General features: G+C 49.8%; 1 protein-coding gene across 8 annotated transcripts in view; it reads left to right on the top strand.

The window, feature by feature from the left end:
- Window positions 1-446: 446 nt before the first annotated feature.
- Window positions 447-26,217, top strand: part of LOC111159838 (calcium release activated channel regulator 2A) — a 129,114-nt gene continuing 103,343 nt past the window's right edge. For 7 of the 8 annotated variants that reach the window (XR_002641429.1, XR_002641431.1, XR_002641430.1 and 4 more), the window contains exons 1-2: window positions 447-528; window positions 14,573-14,851. The gene's annotated coding sequence lies outside the window, so the exon portion shown is untranslated. The remainder of the gene's footprint in view (window positions 529-14,572; window positions 14,852-26,217) is intronic. The other variant, XM_022522478.1, reaches the window with a different exon arrangement.

Genomic DNA, 26,217 nt, shown 5'->3' with positions numbered 1-26,217 from the left:
AGTTCACTGTATGGAAGAGGCAGGAAAGCATAAAGGACAAAATGCATGCCGGGAACAGTGGACCTGGCAGGGTGGGAGGGGGTGGGGGTTTCAGGGGTGCAGCCCCGGGAGGAGAGAAAAGCAGGGCTCCTGCGGGCTGTGCAGCCTATAAACGTTCTGGAACCAGGGCAAGGGGCCCAGGGCGACTCAGGAACAGAGGGGCGCGGGAAGTCTGACCAGTCAGGCAGGCTAAGTCAGCAGCAGCCCCGCCCTCGGCACCCAGGCTCCCTGGCAGTCTGAGGTCGCCTCCCGCCCGCCCAGACCCCACGGCGCGGCGCGTGCGGATCCCGGAGGGCGCCCAGGGGGCGGCGGCGCGGACAGCTGGGGCTCCAGGCAAGCCGCTACCACTTCTGTGGAGCAGGGGCCGGTCCAGCCGGCGCGGGTTGGGGCGGAGAAAGTGGAGCAGCCGGGCCTGGCAAGAGGCAACGGGACAGCTGTGAGCTGAACCCGCGGCGCGGGCGGGTAGGAGGGAAGGCGACGACGGCCAAGGTACGTGGAGGAGGGTTGGAGGGCTGCAGGGTGCGCTCTTCCCCTGCCCCCTCTGCCCGGGGCCGCCCCGGAGGCCGGCTCTTCTACCCTGATCCCCCGGGGCAGCCAAATGCGCGCGTCTGTGTGTGCAGCACATGGAGTGGGGGGCGGGGAGGGGAAGAGGAGGGAGGGGAATCTGTGCCCCACCTTGTCCCCCGCAGGGGAACAGAGAGGGTCCCCACCCCTGCCGCCTGGCCTGACCTGGCTCTTGCTTCCTGGTGACACAGATCCCAGAGGGGACTGGAGGAGGACTCAGGAACCCTGGGGGTTGAGATCAGGAAGGACTTCAGGGACCCTTTTGCCACATCCAGCGTCTTTGTTTTACAGATGGGGAAACTGAGGTTCAGAGGGAAGTGACTCGCCCAAGGTCACAGATCTAGAAAGGAAACTCACTTGCGGGTCATTGCTGCTGGGAGCTCTTGCCACGTGGACCAGGACAGCAGCATGGCTGTTGCCTTGTGTAAAAACAAAGAACTGAGAGAGAGAGAGACAGACAGACAGACAGATAGACAGAAGACAAAGAGAGAAAGAGAACCTCCCAGAGCAGAGGAAGAGGGTCAGGAAATGGGCTGATACTGGGGCTGCACTTCCTCCCTGGCTGTTCCTGCTGTGGTCTGGTCTTGTGACGCCGCTGGCCGGCTGTGCGGGCTCTAGCCCAGGTGTTTGTGCCTGTGCATGCACACGCGCATCTGTTTGTATGCATGTGTGTGTGTGTAACACTATGTAGTCAGTCTCCCCCGAGCGTTTGGGGAAGCCCATTGAGTCCCATGTCTGTCCACTTATACACAGTGCACTTGTGGGGGACCTGCCCCGTGTTTGACTCTGAGGTTTTTAGAGACAGGCTCTGGCATCGAAGGGACCATTTTCAAGCTGTTATTGTTCTTTTTTCTTTTTCTTTTTTTTTTTTTTTTATAATTTCCTTTAAACAACACACACATACACAAAATGGCCCATTATTTCTACTCATCCATCCAGTGACCAGGTGATTTCTTTGACATCTCAGATTGTTTCCTTTCCTGTAAGAGAAATTTGGTGAGGCCCAGTTGAGTTCAAGCCAGAAAGTGTCCTGTCCACAGGGGTGCAGGGTCAGTGGGAGCTGCCAGTCAAGTCCAGACCTCCCAGCACGCACTGCCAGCCTGTTGAGACAAGGACAGGGGGACAGGGAGGAAGCAGAGAGGAGGGGGCGGCAGTGGGAGAAGAGACGGGGGGGGCAGGGTGAAGAGAAAAAGGAATGCCTGAGCCCATGGAGCAGACCACTCAGAGGCATGGGCAGAGCTCTCTTTGGGGACCCGCACTTTGGGACTGGGGCTCCCCCATGCTCAGAGAGGCAGCGCAAAGCAGGGAGGTCACCAGATGGACATAACGAGAGACGAGAGCTAGTCAGCCTGATAACTTCTCATGCAATCCATTCGCTTTTGAGAGGGAAAGGGAGCGTGTGCACCACGACGCCCCTGGCAGGACATGTGGGACAGACCAGTCATCCTCACGACAGCCAGTGCACATCCAGGGCCAGACATGGATTTCCGGGCTTAAGCCTTGCTGCAGCCCAGTTGCTCTGCTGTCATTCCCATTTTATAGAAAAATTAACTGAGGAACAGAGAGGCGAAGTATCATGCCCAAGATCACACAGCCAGGAAGTCGTAGAGGCAGCATTGGAACGGTGTGGCTGGTCCAGAGCCTGGACCTTCAGCATCTCATGACCCTGGCCCTCCACTCACCACCAGCATCAGGATAGAGGGGATCCCTCTGTCCCCCTCCAGGACTCAGCATGGAAGATTTTGACTCCTTGTTTCCCCTTAAGAGCTACTCCCAATGGTCCCCAGAGCCTGACTTTATCTGGATAACAGGACAGCTGTGGTTGAAGGCGAAGTGACTTGGGGTGGGGGAAAGGAAGGATGCTGTGGGCTTGCACCCTGTTCAGGGGCTCCTGGCCCCCAGTTTCTAGGTTCTGATTCATTCTTGCCTGGTAACCAGACCGGGTCCCTGAGGACGTGAGTACTTGGTTAGACACTGGAAGAGCCTCTTGAAGGCCCATGTTGGGACTGGGGTCCTCAAGGCCTTGTCTGCCTGGGGTGACCCGAGGGGTCCCCGTCTGATGGGCAAAGTGACATTTGGGAGCCTCTCCTAGCTTGAGGAGTATAGGATTTCTTCTGTGACAGATTCTTGTGGAGACGATGTATTCCCTTGTCGGTTTGTTTTGGCTCCCAGTCCCAGCTGTCTCAAAATGTCAGGGAGGCTCTTTCTTCCCCCGCCTGCTTGCCGGACGCATGCCGGATGGGGTGGCCGAGGGAGGCGTTTACAGGGGCAGCATCTAAGCACTGGCCAGAGCCTGACCCTGGATGATACTCCAGGCGCATGTAGGAGATGAAGGAAAGTAGAAGCAGCCAGACTTCCCACGTGGTTCAGGTTCAGGTTCGCTATGCTCTGCCCCACTGAACTTGTGCTAAAGATCCTTTATTCACGGAACAGAGCTGCCCCACCCTGGTGGCTGGGCCTGAGAAACTGTGGGAGGAAAGGAACCGTTCCTTTTGTGAGGGAGCTCCCTGAGGTCTGGCCGGCTTGCCTCAGCTCCCAGCTCTGCCTCCTGGTGCTCCCTGGGTCTGTGCAATTCTCCGCCCTACTGGGCTTGGAGGAAAGGTGAGAAGGCAGGACTTAGCATGAGGCTGGGGTGTACCTGCCCCAGTGTGCTGCCCTCCTCCCGAGGGGCAGGGGGCCTGCATTTGCCTTTCTGGCTGAGCAGCTTCTTTAACTACCACGCCCCCCTTTTTTAAAACTCACAGCAGTACCAGGGACATATGAGACTGGCTACAGGGGCTCAATTACCAGAGCAGACAAGAAGAAAATCTCTCATTAGCTGGGCGATTGGTTTGTTTTCACTTTATTTGTTTTAGAGGTTGCTCTGTGTTGAGTTCCAGGATTTGCAGCTGGCCTAGGTACACAGACGGAGCTCTGCCACGTTGAATCCACATAACCCAACACCTGCACCCACTAGGAGGGAAGGGGAGGAAGACCGACTTCCTGGAACCCCACCCTGAACAAACACGGAAATTCAGGAAGCCTCTCGCCCCTGCAGCAGGAGACTGGATGCATAGAAATGCACCAGGCGTGGCTAAGAGCTGGGCACGAGTGAACCTGTTCAAGCCTTATTCCAGCCTCGTGAGATAGGTACTATTATTACATTCTTCCCATTTTATAGATGAGGAAGCCAAGGCTCCGAGAAGTGGAGTAAAACGCGCCCTCGGTCATACACTAAGAGGCCAGTCTGGGCTTTGAACCCCTGCAGCCTGGCCCCAGGGCCATGGCCTCAACCATTCCTCAGGCTGCACCTGTGGATGTGGAGCCCAGAACCAGAAACACGCTGGTTCTGGCCCGAACCAGCCACATGTCCTCAGCCTGAGTTTTTTCCCTCTTCAGTGAAATGGGACTAGGTACCTACCAGTCCATCTCGGGTGAGCTAATGGACATGGAAGAGCACCATGGGGAAGGCTCTCATGGTCCCTGTGGTTGGGGTGGCGTTACTCATTGAGAGTTTGGTGTTGAGCTCTATGGTCTGGGACCCTTCCCCCTTGTCTATTTCTTTTTTTTTTTTTTAAGATTTTATTTATTTATTTGATAGACAGAGATCACAAGTAGTCAGAAAGGGAGGCATGGAGAGAGGAGGAAGCAGGCTCCCTGCTGAGCAGAGAGCCCAATGCGGGGCTCGATCTCAGGACCCTGAGACCATGACCCGAGCCGAAGGCAGAGGCTTTAACCCACTGAGCCACCCAGGCGCCCCCACCCCCCAGTCCATTTCTTTTGGCTTCACAGAGCAGGCAGGATTCAAGCTGGACCTAGAAGAACGGGTTCACTTTGGAAAGGCACAGAAAAAGTGGAGGCTGGAGGTAGGGCCTGGGACAGGGCACAAGCACAGGGGGCAGAGGCATGTGGGTAGGTGGCAGAAGGACCCTGCAGGGGTCTGTGTCACCAACTCTCTGTGTCCAGCTTCCAGCAGAACTCTGTACCCCATCGCTGCCGCTGGGGCTTTTAATGACAGCTGGGAAATGTTACTGGGCCCCGGTGTGCGGCCAGGCCTAGGCCACAGGACATTTGCTTCAGCAGCACCCTGAGGCACAGGCCAGCCCTTTCTTCTCTGGAATGGCAGGACCAGGCTGGCATGCCTGTCTGTGGACATCAGAGAGGTCATGGCCAAGGAGGTCAGAGACACTGGCTGGAGAGGCTACTTGTACCTCTAGCCAGGGTGTGTTTTTTTGCGAGGAAGGCGGAAATGGGGTGTTTATTACCTGAGCATGACTGAAAGTTAGGGGCATCCTTCCCAAAGGCAGGGGTTCTCGCTGAATAAGACAGCGGCACTGCTATCCGCAGAGAACCTGGCGGGGAAGGGGAGGAGATCCTTGGAAGTTACCTTTGTTTTGTCTGAATTATGGCCAGAAATAACCATCAGGGAGATACTGTTAGGAAAGACAAACTATTCTGCATAATCTTAGATCTTTCTCTGATGCTACGGTCCGTGGTAGATGTGGGGTTTCAGGGCTTCTGGGAGGTTGTATTACACAGACATCCTGGATAAGGATCAGCCCCACATGGTGGAGGTGGTAGCCTTCGGGTTGGTGTCTGGGCGCATGGACGCTGCCTTCCCTCAGAATCCCCCAGAGAGAAGCTGACCCCCAACTCTCCTTTATGTTACTTCTGTTTCAATGTCTTCAGTGGGCTGAGAGATGAATTTTAGGGTACCGCTTTATTTTATTTATTAATTTTTTTTAAGAGAGAGAGAGAGCATGTGAGCGGGAAGGGGAAGAGGGAGAAGGAGAGAGCATCTCAAGCAGGCTCCACCCATAGACGGAGTCCATCCCATGACCCTGAGACCATGACCTGAGTGGAATCCAAAAGTTGGGTGCTTAAGCCATTGAGCCAGCCAGGCACTGCTCTTTTTGAATTTTTTGTGGTAACTCAGTCTTGTTTTTCAATGGAGTAAAACATACAGAACATGAAGTCGACAGTTTCAACCACGTTCAAGTGTGCAGTTTGGTGGCGTTAGGAGCACTCGCCGTGCTGTGCGGCCACCACCACCACCAGAGCTTTCTTCATCTTCCCAGCTGATGGGGTTTGGTATTAACCCTGACCCCTGTGAGTTCTACAGTCTCGCTCTGTCTCAGCTTCCTTTTCCGCAGTGGCCTAGCCATCAGATGCCCCTCCACGTGGGCCATCTTTCTGCTGCAGTTCCTTGTTACTTTCTGGTTTTTTGAGTTTGTGCTGGTTTTTGTTTTCAGTCTCTGCTTCTGCCACACGAGCTTCTGTGAGTCTCCCTTCTTTGGGCTGGATTCTGTGCTGAGCACTTTAGAGCACCTCATATATTCCTCCTGCCAATACTACGCAGTAGTTAATATCATGCACCCCCTCAAGGTGAGGAAGCGACTCCGAGATGCAGCATCCCACCGCCGTGGGAATGTCGGAGACAGGCTTTGACTCTGGCCTCTCTGACCTTCCTTCTTTGCCTAAGGTGGGAATGTCACTGTCTAGAATCAAGCACAGCCAGCCCTGCCTCACACGTTGGTGTTGACTCCAAAGGTTTCTAGACTCTGCATAGATTTGGGTATGTATTACATGAACCATCTTCCATTAGGATTCTTAACCGGAGCCGTTAGCCAAAATGGATTTGCTTGAAAATAACTTAATTATATACCATAGATAAACTGCTAATGGAATTTACCAAACTGCTAAATTAAGCTTTTCAACTAATTACACACGTACTATGAAGTGCGAGTTTAGCTTTGACCATGGGTCCTTCCCCCGGCAGGGAGATGGCGAGTCCTCTCGGGAGGCAGGCCCTTGGTCACCCTGTCAGTTCTTATTCTTACTTGTGATAGGTTGTGCTTTTCTGTCCCCTTCCGGTGTCCTGTTGTAGCTTGACTCTGCATTTACTCAGGACAAAGTGATGTATCCCTACGGCCATGGTCGTCCTGGCTGCAAATATACCAGAATGTGTTTCCCGTTTCTGCAGCAGGAACTTTTATCTTCTGCAGTGGGTCTCTGGTGCCTCTCCTGCTACTCGTCATCCCCCTCCTTGGACTAGGCCCGCCCTTGCTGTGTTGCCCCCCTACTCAGATTTCTGGGGTTTGTCTGTGCTGGGGGCTCTGGGTTCTGGGTTTCTCCAGTCCCGTCAGCTGGAAAAGCAGGAAGGTGTCTAGTAAGCCTTTCACCTGGTCCCTATGCAGAAGATCATTTCTGAGTTGTTACCGTGCGCCAGGCACTGCTTCTAATCGAGGACTCAGCATCCCCATTCTACATATGAGGGAACTGAGGTTCAGAGAGCTTAAACACCTTAGCTGAGTGCACACATCTCGTTCTGGTATAGACAATCCATCACTGACGTCCCTCCCCCCAACCCTGCTGCTGCCGATCCTTCTGTACCAGACCGGCTCCCTACAGAGGCTAACCCCTTGGGCTGTGGGGTTTGCTGAGTAACAGAGCTCTGCTGACACACCTGTAACAGGGGAGCAGAGTCCCCTGACTTCACTGATGCTTTCTGCAGCCCAGCAGTCTCCATCGGCTGACCAGGCTGGGCTGAATTAACTGTTGGCTTCGTCGGTCATTAAAATAAGTCCGTAGGTCATTAAAATAAGGGCTCAGTGTCTTTTATCAATAGGGTGAGCTGCCCAGCCTCGTTGGGGGGATGGAGGCTCGGCCAGTGACCCGAGACCAGGCAAGACTCTCAGGCAGAAGTGGGAAGTGTCCAGGCTGAGTGACACCCCGGGGAGCCGGGGTTCTGCTTCATCAGAAACAGCACGGAGAACGCCCCACGAGTCGAGTGTGAATTGGAGTCTTTGTCATCTTTAAGAAACAATCACCAGTGGGTCCTGACATTCACAGTTTCTGCCCTTGCCAATATTTGCCCAGGGGTGTGGGGGGCAGAGGTAACAGTGGAGAAGGAAGCCTGGAGGATGAAGGATATTTGTGAACGCAGGTAATTGTGGTCAGTTACCTGTCAGCTTCACTTGGTGTGGACTCACGTCAACTCATTCACTGATCACCTCCCAGGCCGCTGGGCTAGGAGCTGGGACTCGGGCTCTCCTCCTTAGCTTAGAGGTGAGGACCCCAGAAGCGAAGCCACTTGCTCAAGATCAGCAGGGTCGTAAGTGTAGAATCAAGAGTTCAGAGCAGCTGCTTGGACAGCAAGTCCTCTGCTCCTAATAGGGAAAGGCCAGCACCCTGGTGATGTTCCCTCGGGCTGACAAGCTCTTTGGACTCTGCTTTTAAGTCTTCACAGCAGAGCAGTGAGGTGAGTACATGCATGTTAAATGAAACGATGACTGTGGAAACACTTAGTAAATGGTAAAATGCTCTACAGATAGGATATGATGACTGTCTCCAATTTACAGAGGAGGAAAATAAAATCAGAGAGGTTCAGTGGCTTGCCTAAGCATATATGGGAACAGACGACAGAGTAAGGATGCCAGCCCGGGTCTTAGGACTTCGGGACTGGTGTTGTTTGTTTCCTTGATACCATCAAAGGAAGACGGGTTCTGGGTTTATCTGTCCCTTCCCTGGTTTTGTTGCCCTCCCTGCAGCCCCTCCCTCCAGACCCACTAATTGTTGCCAAATGAAAATTAGGCAGAGAACCTCAAGGGGTCCAAGCTAGTTTTTTTTAGCTGCCTTTTCTCTTCTTTAGAAGACCTTATGAAACAGGGGTGGAGTTAGGGATTGTGTCTCTCCGCATGAGGACTGGGATGCAGAAGCGGCTCTAGAGGGGTCGTCTGTGTGCTGCTCACTCTCCCCTCGTTGGCAGAAGAGCCCAGGGACAGTGGGTGACATGAGCCATTTTGCCCTATAGATGAGCCAGCACGCTTGTTACAACCTCATAAAACTGTCAACGCATATTATTTTAAAACTGTGAGTTAAACGGAAATCCAGGGTGTATATATGCCTGGAACGTGTGGGTACACATGCGATATTTTAAAAATACGGACATCCTAGATGATGTGTCTGAACGGTCTTGGGCTCGAGACTGAAAAGATAACAAGACAGGTCCTAAGCATCCTCTCCGCGGTGCGGACCCCTTGACTCTGGTACGCTGCCGCCGCCCATCTCACGCCCAGGCAGAGGCCGACATTCTCCGTCACTAACAGTGTCTTCCTTACCTGTTTACTTACTGCTTTCGGAAGAGGTAGGAAATTAGGATTTATCTGACATCTTCCAGATGCAGAAGCTGTGTTGGGAGCATTTGTGTGCATGTGCTCATTTATTCCTTACGACAACCTCGCGTAAGTGGTGTTATTGTATGAATTTTTAAGAGGAAGATTCACGTTTCCCAGGTAGTAAGACATGAGACAGCAAGAGATGAGCGTAAGCACGTCTGACTCCAGACCTGCGCGCTTTCGCCGGTGGACTGAGAAAGCCCATTTTCATTTTCTTTGTTCTTCACTCCTTCTGTCATCTCGTATCTTCCGCTTAGACTCTCTTTCCTTCTGTCAGAAATACACCTTTTAAAAATGTCCTTTCATGAGCGTCTGCTTGTGGCAGACTAGAGTTTTGTCCTTGGATAATGCCTTCCTCTCTCTTATCCTTTTTCTTTAATTATTTTCTTTCTTTATCTTTAAGTCATCTCTACACCCAACGTGGGCCTTGAACTCACAACCCTGAGATCCAGAGTTGCATGTTCTACTGACTGAGGCAGCCAAGCGCCACCTTTTCTCTTATTCATAGAGAATGTTTCCTTCAGGCACAGAGTTTTCAGATGATGGTTTTACTCTCTTTCAGCATGTTGAGTGTTTGATCCCCATCTTTCGGCTTATAATCATTGCAGGGTAACTTGTCTCTTTTTTTGGCTGTTTTTTTTTTTAATAAAAAAAGATTTTATTTATCTATTTGAGTGGGGGGGCATAGAAGGAGGGGAGCAGCAGAGGGGTGGGAGAGAGAGGGGGAAAGAATCTCAAGCAGACTCCCCACTGAGCGCAGAGCCCGACGCAGGGCTCGATCTCATGACCCTGAGATCATGACCTGAGCCAAAGTCAGATGCTTAACCAACTGAGCCGGCCTGGTGCTCCATTTTTCTTCCCTTTCACAACATTTGTAGCCATTATCTGTTTAAATGCTTTCTCTCTCTCTTCCCTTTCTAAGACTCCAAATAGACACCTGCTAGCTTCCATTTTTCATGTCTTTTAAGCTCTCTTTCCTATTTTTCTGAGTCTTTATCTTTCTCTACGGCATTTGGATTAGTTTCTTTTGACCTAACTCCCAGCTCACTACTTCCTTCTCAGACTGTATCTAATGTGCTATTAAGTCTGTCCATAGACTGTTAACTTCAGTTGTTTAATTTTTATTTTTAAAAATTCCCTTTGGTCCATTTTTTTTTCAAATCTTGATTATTTCTCATGATTTGTTGTTGTTCCTTGTACATATTTACAGGCTTGTCTTTAATTTTTTCAATGACATTGCAGTCATTATTATAATCAGAACCTGGATATTTCATTATCTGAAGGAGTCCCTGGCCTCTGAATTCCTTCCTTTCTTGCCATCTCATCAATGCTGCTAGAAATGTTTTTAAAAATATATTTTTTGTATAAGATTTTTTGGTTGTTTTGAGTTGGAGGGTCAAAGTACTTAGCCGTAATGTTAGAAATAGAAGTCTAGCATATTTATTTAAAATTGACATGTGGAACGTAAGGAACAGTGCAGAGGACCACAGGAGAAGAGAAGGTAAACTGAATGGGGAGAAATCAGAGAGAGAAACGAACCATGAGAGACTCTGGACTCTGAGAACAAACTGAGGGTTACAGAGGGGAGGGGGTTGGGGGATGGGGTAACTGGGTGATGGGCATGAAAGAGGCAAGTGTGGTGATGAGCATCGCATGTTATAGACAACTAATGAATCGTTGAACACTACATCAAAAACTTATGATGTACTATATACTGGCTAAATGAACATAATAAAAAAATAAAATAAAATTGACGAAATTATGAGTGGAAAAAAGTAATCCAGTGGAGGTTGGCCTTTGGGGCCTAGAATTGTCCATACTGTACTGAATGTATTTTACGAATTGAATGTCGTGAACAGTGAATGCATGCCTTAATGAGAAGCCAGTCAGCATGTCTTGCCCAGCGCAGGGGCAGAGCAATGGAAGCTTGTTCTCCTCTGGGCCCTACCCACAGAGGACACGACCCTGGAAGTAGTATGGCCAAACAAGGGGGTCTTCAAGAGACCTCCTATCTGAGGGATCATTTTATCTCTAAGCTATTAGGGGCACCCTGAGGAGAGGAGGGCTTGGTAAGACTTGTCTCCCAGTTGCTGCTGAGTTCTAGTTTTGTCTTACCTCTGCTTGGAATTCAGGGGTCCATGTTACTCCATCCCAGTGGTCTTCTGGGTGTATCCAAAATGGATGTAGAGGGGACCATAGAGCCCAAGCTCTAAGGCCTCAACCTCTCCTCCCCATTTACCACACCCAATCCCTCAGTCCTCCTGATCCCACCTACTAAGTGGCTCTAGGATCCATACACCTGAACGTACTCATTGCCAACTTGGAACAAGACATCACTATCTCTCATCTGGACCATAACATTTCCCCAGCTGCTTTCAGTATACCCACTCCCTGTCCCTCCTCTCCCTTCCCCATTTCATTCCCCCACAAGTAGCCAGAGTCATCTTTTAAAAAATACAAATCGGATCGTGACTCTCCCTAACTTTTAGGCTAAACATCAGCAATTTCCTCCCACTGTTTGGGTGAAGTCCTAGATCCCTAACCTGGCCCACAAAGCACCGTTCTTTAACCTCACCTCAGGCCGATCCTTGCCATGTTAAAATTATACTCTTTGCCTTGATTTCCTTCCATTTCCTGGACTTAGGAAAGCTCTTTCTCCCCGAGAGTATTAATATCAGCTGTTCCTTCTCCCTGGATGTTCTCCATCCTCTTCCCTGGCTCACTCCTGTTCATCTTGGAAGACCCGGCCTAAATGTGCCTTCCCTTCCCTCATCTTCTCTCTATGTTGTACACTCCCTGTGGGGAGCATTCTGTATGTCCCTTCGTGTCTTCATCAAAGCACTTAGTTCAGTTGTGATTCCATGATTATTTTTGTAATTTCTCTTCTTTGTCTTCCTCCACCATCTGGTGGGGGTCGGATTCATGCACGTCCTGCTCATCTCTGTATCTCTAACACAAAGCACAAAGCCTGACATGTGGTAGTTATTGCCCATCTAGAGAATAAATCTGTGAATGAATCTGGTTTCTGTCTCCTTCGCTCCCCTGACACTGCCTTTACTGAGTTCACCTGCGACCTCCTCATTGCTAAAGCCAGTGTTTCTTCTCAGTCTTGAAATGTGAGACTTCCCATTTGGAACCATTGTCAACCCTCTATCTTTAAACATTCTCCAACTTTCCTTATCCTTGGATTTTGAGGCAGCATTCTTTCCTTCGTTTTTAGCTACCCCTCTAAGCTCTGCTTCTGAGTCTTTTTTGCTCTCTTGCTCTGTATCCCTTAAATGTTAGTGTTGGAGCGCCTGGGCGGCCCAGTTGGTTAAGCATCCAACTCCTGATTTTGGCTTAAGTCGTGATCTGGGGTCCTGGAATTGAGCCCCACATTGGACTCTGCACTGGGAGTGGAATCTTTCTCTCTCTCTCTGCTCCGCTCACCCTTACCCTCCCCTACAGTTTTTGCACATAAGTATGCACTCTCTCCCTCTTCAAAAAAAAAAAAAAAGAAAGAAAGAAAAGAAAAAGAAAATTAGTGTCTTGCATAAATCCAGCCTTCATCTTTTCCTTCCTAGACAATCTGTGATCAGCCTTAGCTTTATCTTGCCTTGAAGCATCACATTTATGCTGGTGAACCCCAAACCCATATGACCAGTCCGGACTCCGCCCCTGAGCACCAGATCCTTCTTCGACATTGCATTTTGAAATACCTTCTTCTTGATATCTCACAGACATCTCGGTCTTCACATTTTACAAATGGACATTTTTTATCTTTCCTGCCCAACATGTTCCTCCTCCATTATTTCTAACCTGGCTAAATAGTTTCCCCACCAACCTAACTTTTGAGGCTAAAAGCCACGGAGGCATCCTGGATACCTCTGCCAGCTGCACATCCCATGCCCTGCTATTATCACAACCTGTCTCTTGTAACCCTGTTCCTCGTCGCTCTGCCATCTGCTTAGTGCCACCCCTGCTCTTGCTTGTATCACCTCTTAGCTGGGCTCCCTCCTTCTGGCCTCTTCTCCTGCAGTCCATTCCTAACACCAGGGCCAGAGATCTTGTCTCAAAGCACAAAGCTTGATCATGCTGCTTCTCTGACTCACCCCTCATGTGTCTCCGAAACGCCTGTACAGGGAAGCCCAAGTTCCTTAGGCTGATATGGAAGGTTCTTCCACCCTCCCCACCCTATCTCTCTTGCTGGTTTTGCTTCTCTTCCCACCATTCATCTCCCTCTGAATATGCCATCCTTTCTCATCATGTGCGTACGGTATCGAGCAGGGGTTCCCCAACATTATGGGGCTTCCAGAATCACATGGAAGCTCGTTACACCACTACATGCTGGGTCTTAACCACAGAGGTTCTGATTCCGTAAGTCTGAAATGAGGCTTAAGATATGAATTTGTCCCAGGTCCCAGGTCCCAGGAACCACTGGTGCTGTTGTTCTGGTGGTGACCACTGTGAGAAGCACTGCTGTAGACAGGTCAAGAGTGTGAGTCCTTCCACCGGCATCAAATCCTGCCCCTGCCACTCACTTCCTGTGTCACTTAACCTCTCTAAGCCTCAGTGTACTTTTCCATAAAATGAGGCGAATAATATGAGCTACCTCATCAGCTTTGGTGGAGGCCTGAATGTGTTAATCCTCAGAAAGCCCGAGAAACAGTGCCTGGTTCGTTATAAGCGCTCAGGAAATGCTTGCTGCCACCATTATCGTTTATCTTCATATCCTTGGTGGTGAAGGTCTGCAGCTCACAACCTTCTGCTCTTCCCCAGAGAATGAGTTTGTTTTCCAAGGTGATTTTGCTAGCACTCCCCACCCCCACTTTCCTGATGCGTGCCCAGGCCGGGGCGCACCTCCCATCGAAGCACTTGCCACTGGTGCTCACCTACCTCCTGGCCAGGCGTGGGTCTCCCCCACCATGCGCTCTCCGGGGCTTCATTTGTGAGGATGACATCCCTGTCTGGTACATCACAGAGACTCAAAAATTTAATGGATTCAGTGACCAAATTGGCATATACCGTAGAACTGAACACTGTGCTGACAAGGCGGTGACATGGGTCAAGTTCGGGGAGAGGACTGGACACCCAGAAAAGGTGGAGAGAAAGTGGAAAGTGCGGGAGGCTGTAGTCAGTATTACAAGATTATGCTTCAGGAATATGGACCCATGATTTTGGGAACATCTGGATGCATATCATTTAGGATAATCTTAGCTCTCGGCAGTCAAAACACAGCCCCAAAACTCAACTCAGTGAATGTCAACAGCGAGGATATGTATTACGTGTATAGTGAGAAGTCTGGAGGAAGGGGGGCACCGGGACTGTTCAGCTGAGTGGTTCAGAGATGTCCTTAAGGACCTGGGCTCTTTCTTCCCCTGCTCTTCCCTTATGCTTCCCCATCATGGTCACGAAGTGCCTGGGCAAAGACAACATCCGGCAGAGGAAGATTTCCTGCCTCTCTCTTTTTCAGAGCCCAGAAAACCATTTCATGTGTCAATGATCAGAGGGGGTGGGAAGCCCACCCCCTACTTGTTCATGGGTCAGGGGCCTGCATTTGTAGGATGGCATAGGGCCCATGGGCTGGGCATACAGGCGCCTGCCCTGAGTGGTAACACCATGAGAGTTCTGTTGGAAGGGAGCAAGGGAGAAATGGATGTTGCTTAAGCACAGTGTCTGCTACAAAGCCAGACCCAAATCCCAGCTGGAAATTTATTTGAAAAGCAACAGGATACAAATTAAATGACTTCAAAGCCGTTTCTACTCGGAATATCTGTAATGAATTATTTGAAGTCACAACGAGGAGACCTTTCCCCTGTCTGTTCCTTCTGCAGTTCATGCCCGGACCACAGCTGTCCCTCAGGAGCTTGGCCTGGAGCCCAAGTCACGTCATCGGGCTGCTGGTCAGGGGTGGAGTGGCCTCGACTTGCAGCTTTTCCTCATGAGCCCTGCCTGGGTGTCCACCTGGCACTCAGCACGACCACGTCTCTTCCTCCCGGAGCAGCTGTCCAACCCAGAGGCCTGGACTTCAGAGAGATCTCCAGGAGCATTCAAGCCTGGAGTGCTGCTTCCCCAACCCCCGGGTGTTTGACGGGCCACCCAGCTTGCTTACGGTAAGAATCAGAGGTTCCTCGAGCCAGGTGTGGTGGGAACCTGCGAGAAGGCAGGGCCAAATAAGCAAAGGTTCTGCATGATGATGCAGTATTCCTGCGGGGGGGAGGAGGTCTCTGATTTTCTCTTAAAAACTCCTGTAGTCCACCCTGCCAACCTACCTGGATTTTGAGTTTCCTGCATGTCTGGTTCGTGGAGAGCTGTAGAATAGGATCTGAACAGGTGAAGGGGGCTGAGAAGAAACTGGTGGGAGAGTCTTTGACCAGGGGTAGCAGACAATGATCGTGGAGAGCAGTGGGTATCCACAGTGGGCAAGGAGTTTGGGCTCAGCAAGGAACGGGGTGATAACTTCTAGAAATTGACTACTAGCCTGACATCCCGCCGCTTTCCCAGGTCTTCCAGACACACCTATCAGGAGCAGCTAAAATGAAACACAGTAGAAGATTGAGGCCAGATGGCCATCCAGTGGGAATTTAGTTAGGGGTGACATCTGTGGCATCGGCTGGGGGTGAGGTCATTCTTCTTTGGCCACGTGAAATATGTTGTATTACATGTATTATATATGTCTATAATGTGTATGTGTGTATGTATTTGTGTGTATTATACTTTTCATGTGTGTCTTAAATCTGCCATCACATTCTCAACTCCCCAAGGAGTTGGAACATTTGGAAAAGTCATGGAACATTTTCTCTCTCCTATGTTCCTTACAAGGTCAGTGCTCTGTAATGATTGACTGGCTGAGTTTTTACTGCATACCTACACGATCGAGCTCCATCAGCCCAGGTCCCAGAGTTTTCATCCTTTGGGTCAGAGTTGCCCTCTGTGCCTTCCCAACCACCTACTGAGCTGAGACAGCATCAGTTTCCTCTGCTGGTGAGCTAGCCGGAGCTATTCATTTCCCATGGCAGCCGTAACAAAGTATCACAAACAATTAAAAATGGCAGAAATTGATCGTCTCCCCCTTCTGGAGGATTCAAGTCCAGAGTCCAGGTGTTGTCAAGGCCATGCTCCCTCCCCAGTCTGTAGGGGAATCCTTCCTTGCCTCTTCCCACTTTCTGGGGGTCTTTCAGCCATCTTCAGCATTTCGTGCCTTGTGGCCATGTAAGCCATGCTCTGCCTTCATCGTCACATGACTTTCTCCCTCTGTATCTTTATCTTCACATGACTTTTTTTTTTTTAAGATTTTATTCATTCATTTGATAGGGAGAGAGAGATTGAGAACATAAGCAGGGAGAGCGACAGGCAAAGGAGAGCGAGCAGGCTTCATTCCAGGACCCTGGGATCATGACCCGAGCCAAAGGCAGACGCTTAAACAACTGAGCCACCCGGGCGGCCCCCACAGGACTGCCTTCTTATTGGACTAGGGCCTACCACACTCCAGGATGACCTCATCTTAGCTGGTGACATCTGCAATGTCTGTTTCCAAATGAGCTCCCATTTGAGGTCCTGGGGTGAGGACTTCAACAGGTCTTTATTGGCGATCGCCATTCAACCCAGAACACTAAGTGAGCTCATTCAGGGTGGCAAGACATATGAAAGGCGTGAATATTGAGTGTCCCTTGGTGCTGAGAAGCATGTGTCCTCTGTTCTCTCTCCTTTGACATTCTCCAGGGGAGTCTGTGTGACCTGGGGCCTGGCTGGACACACTGGGATACTGTGCTCCAGGGGAGGACCTCCATATTCCTATCACTCTCCCTTTTTATAGGACAAATTGGGGAGAAGTCCCAATGGAGGGGAAAAACCAGACCATTTGGGTTCCAGGCAGCCTTAACTATCAAGGGAAGTGGGGGAGCCCCACCTCACCTTGGGAGAAGATGTATCCCTTTCCTTTGGAGAGGAGGAGCTTCTGGACCCAACCAGCTCATTGCTGGGCAATTCGCAGGGAATCCCAAATAACAGACGCTCAACAACCGGGTTGTTTCCAGACCTAGAAGAACTCGTTCCCTTTGCCAACAGCTACTCCTTCCCCAATTTAGGGCCCGTCAGTACAGAAGTTATAAACCAGAGGCCTGCAGGCCTTTCCATGTGTAGCCTGAGGATGTCCTTTGTTCACAGCGGCTGGTGTATTTTTTTTTACACGATATTTTTATATCATTTTTTGAATAGGCAATATGTTTACATAGTTCAAAAACAAAATCATTCCAGGAAGATATCTAGTGAAATCTTATCTTGGGCTGTATTTGCCTTCCCTTCCCCCTCCTGGGACAGTAATCAGCTTAATTAGTTTTGTACATCCTTCTAGAGTTTCATTTTGCAAACACAAGTCAGTACAAATATACCTGATACCTCTACCCTGTTTTTTCCTACGATACACACTTTTTTAAACCTTGCTTTTTTTTTTTTTTTTTTTTTTTTTCCCCCACTCAATTTATCTTGGCATTCCTTTCCTGTGAGTATGTTGAGTGTTTTCTGAATTTTTTTTTTTTTCTGACAGGGGCATAGTGCTCCATTGTAGGGATGTACCCTGATTAATTCAACCAAGCCCCTACTGATGGACACAGGTCATTGTTTTCAGTCATTTGGCGTTTATTATAGGTAATGGTGAAGTGAGTAAGCCCATCATTCCAGCTCATGACTAAATGTGTATAATGCTGAAAAATTCCGAACTATCTTTGAATTATCAAAGGACTGGAAACAGTGGGTTCTAATAACCATGGGTATGGACTGAGTGGCTGCTGTCTGTAAGGATCCCTGACATTGGGACTAGCCTGTTCCCATCTGATGTTTCCCCACCCTACCCCTCTCTGTCTTCTAAAAAGTCTGAGTGTTGATGGCCACCGAGCATCACCACTGTACAGTCCTAACGGTGGCTAAAGAAGAAAGAAGAAATCATTCAGGTACTCATGTCTCTTCAAACTGGCAAATAAAAGCCAAGGGTGGTCTTTTTCAAGAAGAAAAGGAGAGGGCGGATGTCTGTGTGGGTGTGATTCTGCTTCATTTGCTCCTGACGTGTTGGCTCACCTGTGTGTCCCTGCCATTTCGCCTCAGAGTGGAGGGGAAGGAGATCTGCTCTCTGGTTGTCTTAGCACAGCCTGGGTAGCTGCTTGGAGACCCGGAATAAAAACGAGCTCGACAATTGTTCTCTTACATGCCCTAGCGCACCAGGACCCCATGAGGATGTGGTGGTCCTATTCGCATTTTGTAGACAAGGAAAAAGTGCCAGGGTGAAGTCGCTTGACCAGGATTCACAGCACGAGTATTTGAGCCTAAGAATTTCTGGCTCTAGAACCTGATACTTTAGCTGGTATTTCATGCTGCCTCTCAAATCTTGAAAGTGTGACTTAGAGCTACACCTCTCAGCTTTTAAGCTTGCCATTAGCGGTGGCGTGGTGATGACAGTCCTGACAACGGTAAGGGAGCAGCTCTGAAAAGCGGTGAGTTGTGGACATGCCCCCAAGAAAGCTTGTGATGAGAATCCATGTTTGTGCTCCTCACAAAGGTGAGGGCTCGTCCTTTGTGGTCTGTCATGCTGCCATCGGCTCCGTTGCCCCCTTTGCTCTTCCGGCCCCCTGACACTTACAGAGCAGCTTCTGAAGGTGAGGTGGGGTGCCAGATGTGTGAGGTAAGGGGAACGAGCCACATCCCGGTCCTAGGAGCCTAGTTGGGCCACCTGGTCAGTATGGCGTGGAAACGGCGTTCGGGGTCGGGCGAGGGCCTCCATGTGATAAAAGAAAAAAACTCACAGCAGTGGAGTGAGAAGGTGGGTGGCTTCCAGTCATCTTGAGTCTTTACCATTGCTCGATGAAGGGAGGAAGTGAGGGCCCGGAAGTAGAGACTGTGGGCAGAGATATGGAGCCATCCTCCTGCCCACAGCTCAGGGGGAAGCTGACAGTGGCCGCAGCTCTGCAGGCCGGGGGGCCCCTGGTGGGGAGCCTCAGTCAGAGTTGAAAGGCCGCCTGAAGGAAGCCTCCTCTCTCCTTTGCTGCTTTCGGGGGGAGGGTGAGTTAATATTTGAGGTGGGGGGATGGGCCGGGAGGGTGTAGTTCATAGGTCATTGGCTCTGGCATACATTTATCTATTTATTTATGAAGATTTTATTTATTTAGAAAGAAAATACGTGAGCAGAGGCAGGGGCAGAGTGAGACGAGAATCTCGGGCAGACTCCATGCTGAGCGTGGAGCCCGATGTGGGGCTCCGTCTCAAGACCCCGAGATCACAACCTGAGCCAAAACCAGCAGTCAGCCGCTCAACTGACTGAGCCACCCAGGCGCCCCTGAATCTGGCCTTCGAAGTCACAGGTCAGCAGATGGATCTGCCTGCTGGGGCTTCTTGTCGCAGGGACGCTCCCTTCCTGGCCTTTTGTTGCTGCCCTTGATTTTTCTCCCCTCAGCTTGCATGGGACAGCATCAAATGTCTCTGTAGTTACCACAGAGCGGCGAGGGACTTTGCTTTGCTTCACTCTCTCTCTCAGAGCGGGAGGCTGACCAAAGCGGCCTCCTGGCAGAGGGAGTGGGGAGGGAGCCAGTTGCTCTGCATTCAAACACGGGTCCTCTGAGCAGCTGGTGAAATTTTCAAAACGGAGGTGTCGAAACTCAGGCCCCGCGAGCACTAGGGATCTGTTGCTTGTGCATCTACAGATGTGTAATGGAAGGCCGGTGTCTTCTGGGTAAAAAGCAGAATTCAGTCCTGAGGGAATACAGATGAGGGCCCTTTCCAAGGCCACAGCTGTGTGTACGTCTCTCTGCTGGTGGCTGTGTGCAGATACGAGAGCAGAACCCCCCATGTCACGGAGCTTAGTGACAAGAACAGGAGCACAGTACTCAGTTGACCAGCCTCCTTGGGCCTGCTTCCTCATTGGAGAAACAAGGAAGGGTGGTTTTGGTCAGTATTCCTGATGGGGGGGTCAGTACTACCCCCAGAAGGCTGCTTACAAACCCATTCAGTGTGCATGGGAATCACCTAGGGGTCTTGTTAAAAACGCACCTTCTGATCCAGTAAATCTAGTTCAAGGCTTAAGATTCTGCATTTCCAAGAGACTCCCAGGGGCTGCAGCAGGCCCAGAGACCACAGTGCTTTGAGTACAGAAGCCCTGGAAGGTGTTTTGTAAATCCATGGGATGGCTTTGACAAATGTCCCGAGAATTTCCTGTGTGTGGGCTGAGGGTGGCGGTCGTGATTCCAAGTGCAAAACCCCATCAGTGAAGCATTGGCACCTGACCCCCCGCAAACTCAACCCAACATAAATAGAAATTAGTAATACTTTTCTACGTAGTCATACTGAGAAGTTTTCAAGGAAGTGATCCCCAAAACCCAGCGATTGAAGAGCTTGTTTTTAAGGAAGAGAAGCCTCAGCGAAATAAAGTGAAATAAAGACAAAATCTTGAAATGATTAGATAATTTCCCCACTCTGTGCCTTCTCTCTAGATTAGAGCATTTCCAAACATACACTTAACTGACAAGAGTTTCAGTGCAACATGTAGTTACTGCAAAAGCAAGGAGACCACCCACAGATTTGTAACAGGCGATTAAGACTTCATCTAACACACAAAGTTGCAGGACGACACGTTATTAAATAAGCAGAGGCATGGGACATGTCACCATGTCAATAACCTACTTTCTAGAAACTGCTTTTAAAATAGATCTAATATATGTATATGCAATTGTAGGACAATGATGAGAAACGTCTTGCAAAAAGTAGACATTACAATGATTTGCTTTGGGGTTGCCTTTCTTGTTCACTCTTACTCTGATATTCCCCCTTTGAGATGTATCAAACATTTTCTTTAAAAAAAAAAGATTTTATTTATTTGAGAGAGAGGGAAAGTGAGAGACAGAGAGAGAGAGGAGGGAGAGAGAGAATGGAAAAGAGAGCGTGAGCAGGGGGAAGGGAATGCTCAAGACTGAATGTATGCCTCCACCCTCTGGGTGGGATTTCCAGATTGGAGACAATGTTTTCCATGATTCTTTGTCACTGCCCTGTCCCGTATCAACATCATCAATCATTATGACCCTGTATAAAGTTTAACTCGTTCACAAGAATAACACACGTCCTTGTTCTATCTACTTTCACGTTAGTAATTTTACCTGACATGTTATCCATAAGTCAGCTGGGCTGTTTCCTCCTTCCTGTCATCAGATACAAACCGGTAAGCGGGTTTGTTATTTCTCCTCCAAATATTTTCTTTAATTCTGTTGTCCTCTGTTTTTTGTTTTTGTTTTTGTTTTTTTAATTTCTGTGTACTCCTCATATGAAGTGAATAATCTAATCTTATTCATCGTAAGCAGGTGTACACCTTGACTGCTTTATTAGTGCAACCTGGGAGGGTCACCTCAGGCCACATGGAAGGTGTTTCCAAATATTCGTTATAGGAACAGTGTTATTCTATAACAGCATGGATCGGAGAGCGTGGAGGTCTCTAAGGTCTCTGACTTTTGTGCAGCATTAAAATACCAGTAGATGACAGTCTGATCTGTGACTCCATGGAAATCATCCTGGAGGAAAAAGCAGTCAGGAAGGTCCGTGTCACTCCTAGTGTCTGCTTGGGTGAGATGTTATGAGTCCTCGGGACTTGGAACAGCAGTTCTCCCCAAGCAGGTCCAGAGAAACCAGGTAACTTCAACAAAAAGAAACACAAAAGCCCAAAATACACTTCACGCCTTGACCCCACCCAGGATCATCGGTGACTGAATCTCTGGATTGAGGCCCAGGTGTCTGGAGTCTACAGGTGTCTCCAGAGGAGGGTTGAGAATCACTGTCTCGAATGGGGTGAACAGTGAAAAGATAGGTCCGCCTCCTAACCTACCAGGCCTACGAATGTGACACTATCAAAAGTTTAATTAAGTCACAGATCTCCAGATGAGATCATGTTGGGCTGTGCATGGAGCTCTCCATCCAGTGACAAGTGTCCCTATAGACCTTTTGGGCCCACAGAGGACAGACACGGAGAAGAGAAGGCCATGTGCAGAGTCACAGACTGTTCTTATGGAACCACCAGAAGCCAGAAGAAGTAAGGACTGATTTCTTCCCTAGTGCCTTTGGAGGGGACACAGCACATGGACACCTAGATTTAGGACTTCCGCCCTCCAGTACCATGAAAGAATATGTTTCTGCTATTTTAAATAGACACCTAGTTTTTGAGGATTTGTTATGGCAGCTCTAGAAAACCAAGACCTGCCTGAAGGGCCGATAACATTTGGTAAGAGGGAAGGAACGTAGGAGTTTTTAAAATTTTTTAATTTTTAATTTTTTAAATTAATGTATTTATTTGAGGGGGGGAGAGGCAGAGGGAGGGGGAAAGAAATCCTCAAGCAGGCTCCCTACTGAGCAGGGAGCCCAACTTGGGGCTGGATCCCAGGACCCTGAGATCATGACCTGAGCTGAAATCAAGAGTTGGCCACTTAACCAACTGTGCCCCCCTGGGCTCCCCAGGAGTTTTTAAGAAATGGCAGCAAAATGAGTGAGAGCGAGAAGGCGTGGCTGGAGGGAGGACAGATGGCAGGATGGTGAGAACAGAGAATGGCCTTCTAAGATGAGTAGAACGAATTCTGCAGGGAGCCCACCACAGAATCCCTGGGCATGGACGATTGCTGTTCCTGAAAAAGATGCCCTCCTCTCCGTGATGGTCCATCCTACTTGAGGAAATCAGCCTTCTGTGCTTCTTAGGAATGCAAAGGGCCCCAGAAGACCAGGAAGCGAGTTTGCATCTCCTTCTGCATGTGTGGGAGCCGCTGAGGGGTGCTGAGGCAGGAGAGACAGGGCGATGTTTTAGGGGCACCCTCCTGCCTGGCCTGGAGACATGTCCCTGAACACTCATGTTTGGATTCCTATAACTGGTCCCTGAATCCATTCTGCTCTCACCTCTTCCCGCACCAGCAGTGCCCCCTATAGCGGGGGCTTCACAGGGGAGCAAAGCTGTTGTTTTCCAGCGCTGGAAGTCTGGACGGTGTTGCTCCTGCCCCAGGCTGGATCTGCCAAGGTCCTTGACATTGATCCCACTGCAGAGCCCTCAGTGCAGTCATATGACTCCCGATGAATTCCGGGAGGACCAGCCTCAGTCCACCACCTTGGAAGGAGAAGTCGCCAACCTCAAGGCTCCTGCAGATGCAGAGGCATCTTCGTGGGCACGGCACGACGGAACATGGATCCATGCCCTACGGTCTGCAAATGTAAGCAGGGGACAGCGTTCATTGACCATGCCCGCAAGCTTGGTGTCCTCCTTGACTTTCCTGGCTGGTGCGCAGAAGCTGAGGTGGGGGTGGGGGGAGGCGGATGCTCCAGACACGGGCTCATGGATCACATGGCTGGATCTGGTGTGAGCATTTCCCAGGCATCGTCCTCAACGGCCAACGCAGGGAGGACCAGTAATGTGGGAGTGGAGAGGTCACCTGAGTACGATCGCCTTCAGGGTAAAGAAGCAATCACACGCTCCCTGGCAAGAGCCTTCTAGGGACTGCAGTGCCCTGAGCTGGGGGGTGGGGGGGGGGTGGGCGCCTGGATTGGGGCAGAGAGAAGAGGAAACAGAGGAGAGCAACCGACGTGTGGTTATTCTTGGTCTTCAACTGTCAGCTCTTTTGGGGATGTAACATCACCCACTGTCCCAGAAACGAGCAAAGGGCGTAAGAACTCTTTCATTTTATTTTCTGGGAATGAATGCCTCAAAAGGAAGGAGGTCACTTCCTTCTATGGACACCACCCCAGGGCACCGTTAGGTCAGTGGCTACTGTTTTAATGTTGACGGAGAGGCACCAAAACACTGGGCGCCAGTCAAAATGAAGCTGTTAGCCTCAGGAGTAATTCTGGGATCCGCCAGATAGGATGTCCTGCTAGAGGGCATCCTGGGCATCTGCCTGCTTCTAGGAAGCTGAGCACCCATCCCTGCCCTGGACTGTGAAGGGGAAGAGCATCTTCAAATGAGATGTGGGGCCAACGTTAGGGAGCAGGGATGGAGGACCACGGCTGCTGTCAAGTCTCACAGGGGCACTCAGTTGCCCCTTCCTGTGCCGAGGCCCTCACCTCACCTTGACCCTAAGGCAGAGCATAGCCTGGGGAGGGGCTCTTTCCCCAAGTCCTAATTCTGATGGACCGGAGCTCTTCCAGGTACCAGAGGAGTCCCCATGGGTGCTGTGTGTCCCTGGGTTGACATCAGAAATAATAAATGAGGCAGCTAAGGAAGAGTCAGCTCTCCGTTCTGAGCACCGCCTCCAGAGTGCCCCCACCCCACTTCCTCACTTCTGCGCTCTGAGCAGCTGGGTCAACTCAGGTCCCTGCAGCCTCGAGCTGCTGTAGTCTCCTTGTTTCTGCGATGATTCTGTTCGACCCCGTCCTCCACACTCTGTTCAGACTGACCACTGACTGTTTGTCCTGAGGGAGGTTACTCCACCTCTCTGAGCCTTGTGTGTGAACGAGGGTGGACAAAACCGCAGAGGATTATAGGTAGGACTAGTGTAGACAATGTAGTCTGGCAGCTAGCGGAGGGCTTGGCACATATTAACTGCCTGAAATACATTCGGTTCTGGATCTCTTGGTGACTCCGACTCCTTACAACCTACAAAATCGAATAATCCTCTTAGAATTCAGTTCACCCAGAAAGCATCTGTTGACTCCTGTTAATTTGCTAGTTGTTTTATGTTAGGTACTATGGTTACAGAAGGAATGAGCCATGATCCCCGACCTCTGAGGGCTAAAAATTTCGTGGGGGAGAGACATGGATACAACCAAGGATAATGCCGTGTGATGAGTGGTATGCTAGCAACCAACACGAAGGGCCATAGGAACACAAAGCATAAGCCACCAAGTCTACTTGGTGTGCCATTCGAGGCCCCCCAGCACCCCGAGCCCTACTTCTCACTCTAGGTGAGTACCTGTGTGTACTGTCTTCTTACTCACGTCTTCCCAAATCGTCCTCTCCATCACTCCAGCACTGGGGCCCATTTCATGCTGCTCCTTTGCTTGAGGTCGTCTCCCCTCACCTCACTTCCCGATTCTGCCTATGCTACAGGGCCCATGGATGTGCTCTGTTCTCCACAAAGCCTATCATCCAAATAGTTGTCCTTTATAATAATCTGTTGAAGTTTTTTCTTGAGAAACATGCTGTATTTATAAGCAATGTATGTTTATCATAAAAAGAACTATCCAACAATATAACAAATAGTAAAGAAGAGGAAAAAAATTACGCATAGAACCAATAAGCAGAGATGCTCACTTAACATTAACATAACATGACACTGGGGTCTATTTCTTCCCATCATTTTTCAGGACACACACACACACACACACACACACACACACACAACCTTTCCTCATTCAACCTTACGTTTAACTTTGTCACATACATCTATCTCCATTAGACTGTGAGCTTCTGAGGGCGCGAGTAATGGGCTGCTCACTTTTTATTCCTGGCACCTGCCACATCTTGCTCTAAGGGGTCCCTCCGTGAGCGTTAGCTGAAGAGGACCTCCAGGTGAAATCTGTTTGGCTTTGGAATGCAGCACACCCCTCTTCGGAAAAAAGCAGATTTCTTGTCCTGTTGCTTGCTGCTTGCTTAAAACTGGTGTGCATTCCTCAAGCACAGGTCTGCTGGGTGACAGGGAAGGCAAGAGCCACAAGTGGCTGAGACACGGGTGGGTGATGAAGTGTGTTCTGTGCCCTGCGTCTGCTGCTTCGAAAAGGCAGCTCTACCCCTGGTACCTGGCTGGCTGAGGCCCTCCTCTTGCTTTGGAACGACACGGTTGAGTCTGGGAAATCTTTTTTTATCCTTTCTGATCAAAAATAGTGTTGGCGTTCCACCCTGGGATGGGGAGAGGTGGGTGAGATCTTCTCTGAGAAATCAGTTTGGCCTGGAAACTACTCTTTTCTTAGGTTAAAATTCATGAGCCCTTGGAGCCAGGGTTAGGAATGGAAATAGCACCGGCTCTATTCCAGAAAGCTCCGCATAGGGAGGCTGGGACCAAGTCAGGAGGAGAATTCACTCAGCGGGCCACAGGTGAGAGCCAAGCAGAGCACACAAGCGTGTTTGACATAAAAACGGCCAAGAATGTTCACAGAGCGGCAGGATCCCTTCAGGGCATGTGTGGGAATATGAGAGGCTGTGGTATGTTGAGTACCTTCCCTTTTTTGAAACAAAATGTAGGGAATTCGTCGGTATAGTTGGCAAGAGAGTAGAGGCAGATGTAAGGGAGACAAGCCCGTTTGCCTTCGGAGATTTTTATTTGAAGATGGCAGGATGTTTGTTATTTAGATGTCTTTTTTCTTTAAAGGATCTGGGGCATAGGGGAGGCTCTAGCTAGAATTAAATATCTCTGAGGGAATTTCATTACAAGATCAAGGAAAAAAGATCGCAAGGTTTTGGCTTCTGATGAAAAGCATCTAAAACTAAGTAAAATCAAAGCGGACCCTTAAACAAACAAATTATTGATTTGGGCAACGTGGA

The sequence above is a fragment of the Enhydra lutris genome, unplaced genomic scaffold (assembly GCF_002288905.1).
Source record: "Enhydra lutris kenyoni isolate GAN:26980312 unplaced genomic scaffold, ASM228890v2 scaffoldscaffold69, whole genome shotgun sequence".
Lineage (NCBI taxonomy): Eukaryota > Metazoa > Chordata > Mammalia > Carnivora > Mustelidae > Enhydra > Enhydra lutris.
This window is presented reverse-complemented; position numbering and strand designations above follow the sequence as displayed.